This window comes from Triticum dicoccoides, chromosome 3B (genome assembly GCF_002162155.2).
Source record: "Triticum dicoccoides isolate Atlit2015 ecotype Zavitan chromosome 3B, WEW_v2.0, whole genome shotgun sequence".
Classification (NCBI taxonomy): domain Eukaryota; kingdom Viridiplantae; phylum Streptophyta; class Magnoliopsida; order Poales; family Poaceae; genus Triticum; species Triticum dicoccoides.
In genome coordinates this window covers 284,500,219-284,508,065 of record NC_041385.1, presented here as the reverse complement: position 1 = coordinate 284,508,065, position 7,847 = coordinate 284,500,219, and the positions used below count along the sequence as shown (strand labels likewise).

Here is a 7,847-nt window from a genome sequence, read left to right as displayed (position 1 = left end):
CTGCAGCACCAAATAGGATTTGCTTTTGACGCATTTTGTGTCAAAAAGACGTCCGTTCGCATAGGAATCAAGCGACTGGGCCGGCCGATTTGGATTGACCTCGCGCGAGAGGTTGGGCGGCAAATGCATGAAAAGAAAAAAGCGAGCCGCCTGGGATTCAAACTGTGGACCTCCACTTTATTCACCCGACAAGCTAGCCACCGCACCGACTAAAGCTTTTATGACATACCTGTGGGGTGAATACAAATGAACTGAAAACCGAAATACATGCATATTTTTTCTACAGTATATATTTTCACGGCAGCCGATTTCAAAGAGTTTATTCATCCCATCATGCCTGGCGTTGTGTCGTGGATTGAAAGAGGGTCTTGAGCAATTGGGTTAGGGAAGTGTGGGTTTTTTTCACCCGATGCAACGCACGGGCGTTTGCGCTAGTCTCTCCCTAATAATAAAGCACGGATTGGGTCTCCGGGTTCATCGTCGTGGCGTTTTTATAAGAAGGTCCCTATAGTTTTGGAATTCAACCCGCAGTACAGATCGAATCGAACCGGTACGAAGGGAAAAAAACGCAGCCAAGCTCTGCCTCGTGGCGCTCCGCTCCGCCCCACCCACCTCCTGTCGCGCCCCGCACGCCGCCGACCGCCGGCCGCCTCCTGCCCGGCCCTGCCCCGCCTCACCGCTCGCCGTCGGCCACCTCCTGCCTCCTAATCCCATCTCCTCCTCACATGCTGCTATCTTCGCCGTTCACGGCTCCCCTCCACCTAATGGTCGTGACCTCGCGGGAGGAAGAGGATGGGAGGGTGCGGCGATGGCGTCCGGCTCCCGACCACCTATTGTGCTCGACGGCAAGGAAGGCAGGGCGCAGGGTCCTTCGGCGTGCGGTGGCGCATGGGATGGCGCAAGTGGCTAAGCGCGTGGATCTAGGAGGGGTCCAGATCCAGTGGAGGACGGGGTGACCGGCAGCGGCGCCTGGAACTCCGGGGTGGCGAACTTGCATCCTGAGAGAGCAAAGAGTGATTTGAGAGAGATGTAGAGAGAGCACGGGAGGGAAGGAGAAAGGAAGAGGAGTAGGCGTGGCGGTAGTTGGTTCTCCGGTGGCGCTGGATCGGGGCACAGACGCAGAGGTCCTGCTCGGGGATGCGAAGATCCAGAGAGGCACTCGGGCGTGAGGCTGCTCGGTGAGGCTGCGAGCATGGGGATGAACTGGGAATCTAGCCTCCTTCCTCTCCCAGTCGTTCAGGAAGCAGGATGGCCACCTCTGCTAGACGCCCTTCCCTGGTTAACGACGGGCCAATGTGGGCTGACACGGTGGCGCCCTTCCGTTGTGGCAGTACCGTAGTAGGACGATGGCGGTCAAGGTCAACGCCCTGCTCGACGCCCCCATCCCCTCGCTGGTTCAGCTCAAAGGCCACCTTCCTCCGCCTCCGGCAGTCCAGCTCATCCAATCAGGCCGGTCCGCTCCTCAGCGAGGCGGCTCCTTCAGTCCGCAACACACCACGCTCAAGCCTCCACCACCTCGACTCCTCAAGGTGTAAGCTTTGTTTTTTGATTATACAGAAGATGCAAGATTCTTCTGCTGCCATGTAAGTAGCACTTACAGTTACAGTAGACAAGGAGCTTGGCTTTGGATTATGGACTAGCTAAAAAATATTTCAAACAAATTATTCACTCAGCAGCATCTCAAATAGTACATAGTATTTTGATCTTGTCGATACACATATATTGTTCTTCCTGTATGATGCCCCTGTAAATAGATTATGCTTACAGTACATAGCTCAGTTTTACTTTTAGTTTCACTACTTGATGGTTATGAGAATAACAACCGCAGATAGAGTAAATAATCTTTCTTCTTTGCTAGATGAATAGCTTCATTATGGGTTGTATTGTCCGAGGTAAATTGGTACTACCTACTGTAGGAAAATTCCAGATCCATTATGAGGCGAGTGGCAAAGCCGGAGGGGCTAAGGTATTTTCGACATGGGTGCTTGAAGGCGTGCCGTAGACCAGGAGGATCTCCTGGTGGAGCTTGGCAGAAGCGAGACACTTGGATGTAACTTCAGTACAGCATTGCACTATAATTGCAATTTTGGCAGATCATATATATTGAAGCATGTGAAAGCAGCAGTATCTTTGAGGGATTAATGCCACAAGATCTTCATATTTATGTTACAACAGCAGCAAATGCGGAAGAAAGTAGCTGGGGAGCATACTGCCCTGGGATGGAAACACCACCTCTTCCTGAATATGTGACCAGCTTGGGCGACGCATACATTGTTTCTTGGATGGAAGACAGGTAAAGCATCAGCTGTAATATTTATGCTCTGTATGTTGTCTTGCTATTCTGAACCATGGGATCCTACTATGCAATGAAACTCACAATCTACCGAAGGAAACCATCAAGCAACAGTACAAAGGCTAAAACGAGAACGACACCCCCAAATGACTCCAGTATCGGTTCTCATGTCATGGAGTATGGTGAAAGACATTCAGTAAAATCCCAGATATATTTCTTGCCTAGCTCATCTTCTCGGTTACTACTAATTTTCATGCGTTTTGTTTTGCCAAATTTGTCTGCTAACATTGTATCTTCTCACTTTCAGTATGAGCAGTCAAATGTTGGGTCAGAGGAGAAGCACAGGGCTCTCAGGGAGGTCAAAGAAACTGTGTTACACAGGAAGCATCTTGACAGCAGTATTGATTTCATCGGGAAGCTTGTCTTTGGATTTGAGAAGGGGCCTTCGGTGATTGAGGCTACTAAAGGCCCTGGCCAGCCATTAGTAGACGATTGGGATTGTCTGAAGACGATGGTGAGTGTAACAATTCCTTGTTTACAATCCCATAAATATGCAACACCCTGCAGTACTCTTTATGTTTCCAGTTGAGCTTAAGTTTATTATGTACTGATGCCAACCACTACTATCAGGTGCGAGTTTTTGAGTCCCAATGCGGATCACTCGAAGTCAGTATGGCATGAACACACGAGGGCGTTCGCAAACATCTGCAACAATGGCGTCTCTGAGACAGAGATGAAGGAGGCCACCATCAGCGGTTGCGACGGCTACAACATGGGGAAGTGGAACCCGCTGGTTCTAGGGCACAGCGCCTGATCGGCAGCACTGCAGTGGTACATGCATGGGAGCGTCCCATGGGAGTAGTACCAAATGCTCCAGAGGTTCCTCGCTAGACCTCGTATACGGTGTGTGTGTGTGTACAGTGTACATATATACATTGGTGTAAACATGCAAGAAACAAGCCGACGATGTGCCCCGTGTGGCATCGGGTCAATCAGTAGTTTATGATCGTGCTCGTGATTTGACTGCAGTCGGTTGAAAGGCAATGATTGTTGTGCTTGCTATGCATATGATTCGTATTTGCGGATTTTGACACAATTAGTTTATCAAAAGAAATATTGTAAATCATACAAAAGAGCCGACTAAAGTTTTATTTAAAAAATACTCCCTCCGTCGCTAAATATAAGTCTTTTTAGAGATTTCAATACAAACTACAATTGATGTATATAGACATATGTTAAGAGTGTAGATTCACTTATTTTGCTTCATATGTAGTCCCTTATTGCATTAGCTATACAGATCTAGAGAGGGGAGTTGAATTGTGCCTTGCTTGAGCTAAACAAACCGACGAAGGTAAAAATAGAAAAAAAAAACTCTTCCCAGTCAAAAAACCAACTATCTATAAAAATTACCAAACAAAAATGCCCAAAAAGTTAGTTCCTAAAATAAGTTTAAAACTAATTCAAAAAATATGCCCCCCTCCCCCCAAAATCACTTTTTACTAAAAAAAACATTTTGAAATGTACAACATGAAAATATTCTTTTCAATAGAGAAATGTTCCAATTTTCATAAAAATGTTAACTATTTTCAAAAGGTGTTACATTTTAATGAAAACATTAACTTTTATTAAAAATAAGAAAATTTCCATGTTTAACATTATTATCGACGTTTATTAAAACTGGATATAAAAAATGGTGCGAAATTACACGCGAAGCACGTTGTTCCCCTTTTATAGCCCGGTGCAACGCACGAGCATTTGTACTAGTCTCTCCCTAATAATAAAGTACGGATTGGGTCTCCGGGTTCACCGTCATAATACGCTTCTTTCCTTGAATTTACGCTTTTAGTTTGAATTTAAACATATAAGCGAGGTGGTACTAATGGAACGTTATTTTTAACCCGTACGTTTCTCGTAGGTTAATTTTCTATCTCCATCGCACGTTATTTTGATTGGGCCATCAGCGCACGTTATTTCTAATTGGGCCCGGAGATGCATGGCGACCAGAAAATGATTCGTATGGGCCTTTATAGTGGAGGCGAAGGAAAAATGACATGCACGGCGACCAGAAAAGAGTGTTCGTGGGCGTGTGCTCGGCGTTTTCACCACCGTGTCGCTGTTGGTGTCCGACATGGCGCCTCCCCGCCGCTGGCCCGGTCGTGCCGTCCTCCACGCACAGTGGTCTCCTCTCCGCCGCGCCGTCCTTCCGGCACCGTCCGAATCCTCCGCACTCCGTGCCCGCGCAGGCCGGCTCGAGCGCGCGCCGCCGACCGCGACGGGCTGCTCAACAGGCTCCTCGCCGCCATGGGCAACAACCGGGAGGAGGAGGAGGATGTGGAGGTGGGGTAGCGTCAGAATCGGCGTGCGTCAGACCCGGCCGAGGGTTAAGGCGACATGGATGCGGAGGCTCTGGCCGCGCGGCCGCCGCGCTCGCTCGCTTTCTACACGGAAACACGGGAATCTCCTGAATACCTATGACCCCGACTCCCTCCAGCACCACCAGCGCCGTTGGAGGGCTCGCCGTTGCGATGCTGGAGGTGGCCGCCGCCGTTGCCATGGACACCCGCCTCCGGAGTCCCACGTCGCTTCTCGGCCATCATGCGTTGCTGCCGTTGAGACTTCAGCCGTCGACCTCACTGCACCACGCTCGACCACATGGCTGACCTCGTCTATTCGTTGGGGCTCACCGGGAGGATGTCGTAGCCTTCGTTGGGACTGCTAGGAGCTCGCCGTCGTCAATGTGGCCTCCACTAACAAGTGCCCTGCCGCCCCTGTCCGTGCCGATGGAAGGACGTCTTCATGCTCTGCAGCCTCACCAGCGACTCCTATGTCACGGCCTTCTCCATCCCAGTTATAGGTTACGCACACCACCACAATGTCTGCTATGTGCTTGAGAGAATTTCTCAGAGGAGTCACAGGCTCAAGCCTTTATCAGAAGCAAGTGAGAGGACGAGCAGGACCACGAATGTGGAGGACAGCGACCACCTCACAGGAGGGAGACTTGGCTGGTGTGGTGGGGAGGTGGCATAAGTTAAACATCGATTGAAGATTCTGTCATGGGTTCCTCACAGAATATGACACAACTAAATGTGGAGATCCTGCTGTTGATGACGTTCAGCCACACGAAGATTCAGAAGTTTCTTACCTCATGAATTGAGGAGGACAAGTTAGCTGTTTTCTTTGGCACAAGATAACACATTCAGAAGTTGTTTGCCTCATGGATTGATGAGGACAAGAACAAACATCGACAGGGTTGGAATATCTTCACAGTTAGGAGCCAGCGATTAAACTTAACATAGATGTGACGTTCTGATTTTCCAACGGCTACAAATATGTGAAAATATACCTTTTCTGTTTACAGTAGAAATACTTGCAAGGATAAGACACACGCACATCTTACTTTTCTTTTAAATTTTCAGGGAGTCATGTACTAACGACCATTGTGTCAAAATGCATGCACATTAGAGTTTATGGCACCAAGAATCTTCACTGCCCATTATCATTAGTTTGTGGACATATATTCATTTGTGATGTGCATGCCTAAAATAATGTCACATGAATATTTGTACAGTAAACGCCAAGGCAAACCATTGTTATTATACAAGAAAATTCCCAAGTGCTTGGTAGTCCACAAAGTACCATCTTCGTCCAATGGTTCTTTTTTATCAGGTATAAAACCAACTGTTCTTTCCAAAGTTGAAGATGCCGAAGTAAGATTTCATAGAAATTTATCTAGCTCCACTAGATGAAAGACTTTCTGCAATATATTTTGGTGAGTATCTTAACATTTATTAATTGTTAGTGTGTTAACGATGGAAGATATTTTGGTGCTATATTTTCTCCAAGTTAACGACAGAAGAAAATTGTATGAACATTTACTTGCTCTTTTTATTGATCAGTGAAATTCTTCTGAATTTTCGGAAGCTCCATAACTCTGCAACCAAAAGAGGCTCTCCGACCTTGCCGCTGATTCGCCTAACTGCTCCTGCTGCTCTTGGCTGCCTTCGGATGAAGCTACTGCTTGTGTGTTAGATTGGATGGATAAGCCAGAAAGCATTATTGACAACTAGGTGACGCCTTTGTGTTTTAAAGCAAGACTTCTCAAATATTATTTTGTGAATGTATAAAATTTGTATCTAATAAAATTGAGTAGGTTGACTTTTTCACTGATTGTGTAATATGACATATTGTTATTAGTAGTTTTTCAAGCTTTTCTATAATAACTGTTGTGTTACAATGAGTACTCAGAGTGCAAGAAAAACTGAAGCTTTTGGATGCCGTCAGCCATGGAGGGCGCTGGGCGCCTACAGGGGGGCCGGGGAATCCGGAGGAGGAGAGACCAAGAGGGCTGGAGGCGGAAGGGAGGGCCAAAGGCAGAGGGCAGGGGAGGGAGAGGCCGAGAGAGCCGGCCGGAGGGGAGGGGAGGGATGCTTGCCGCCGTCGCCTTCAACAGATTGGGGAATGGGGATACGTTTTCACGAGACGAGGAGCTCGGTTGGCGTGGCTATAGTTTGGGCTGGACTCAGTACATGGGCCAAATGGCAATGGACCAAGCCCAAAAAACAGTGCAAAACAATTAGAAATAAAATTTAATATTTAAAAAACTTCGCCATAAAATTGATTGATAAAAATTCGTGTTTTTCGGATGAAATGAAAGTGCGGAGCTGAAATAGGTAATGGCAAATATTGTTAGGATACGTCTAAATTTCATCATAGAAAAAGAAATACTTACTGTAATCTTATTGTTTAGAAAAACAGGGGCACGTGGAACAAGTTATATTTCATTTTTCGCCCGGTGCAACGCACGGGCATTTGTACTAGTAATAATAAAGCACGGATTGACTTTGTCGGGTTCACCGTCACAATACGCTTTCTTCTCATGTCATAATACGCTTTTACAATTTGTATGGAGAAAATCATAATATAAACGAGATGGTACTAATTTGCGAGGCGGCGCTGGGGGCTGGCACGGGTAAACATAGGAAATCAATCCTTCCGTATGTTCTCTCTTACAATCAGGACTCTCTGCTCGGAGTCAGAACTTTCCTAAACCTTTCAATAAATACGCCACCCGAGGCGAACAAGCAGCGGACGAGTTGACAAAAGATGAGGCATAAGCCGAGGCCGATCTCATGGGCCTTGGTAGGCGACGTAGCAGTCAGAGAGGAGCCCTGGACGGGGCAGGACGTGCACTCGTCGTCAACCATGGCGACGGATGGAGGACACCGGCGTCTCCCCGTGAACGACGGCCACCCAAGCATGGCCATGGAGTCCATGCATGCGTCTTGGACAACAAGCGCCTCATCAGGATGCTCTGGCTGGCGGTGCCTCGCTCCCTGTGAGCAGAGACGGCCATCGACAATGTCTTCATTGCTCGAGTCCCTGAATCGGCCAACACGGGCTCCCTAGCGTCAGATGTTCCGGTCCCGGAGCTCGATACTGCAGGACGTGAGAAAGAGGAGGAGGTACATCATGCAATGGCAGAAGAAGGTGTGCGGTCAACAAGCAGCAATCCAACCTCTGGCGGGTGCGGGTGCGGGCGCAGGGCGGCGTGCTT

General features: G+C 47.9%; 1 pseudogene; it reads left to right on the top strand.

The window, feature by feature from the left end:
- The first annotated feature begins 582 nt into the window (after window positions 1–582).
- LOC119275928 lies at window positions 583–3,359 on the top strand (annotated as a pseudogene).
- Window positions 3,360–7,847: the final 4,488 nt, after the last annotated feature.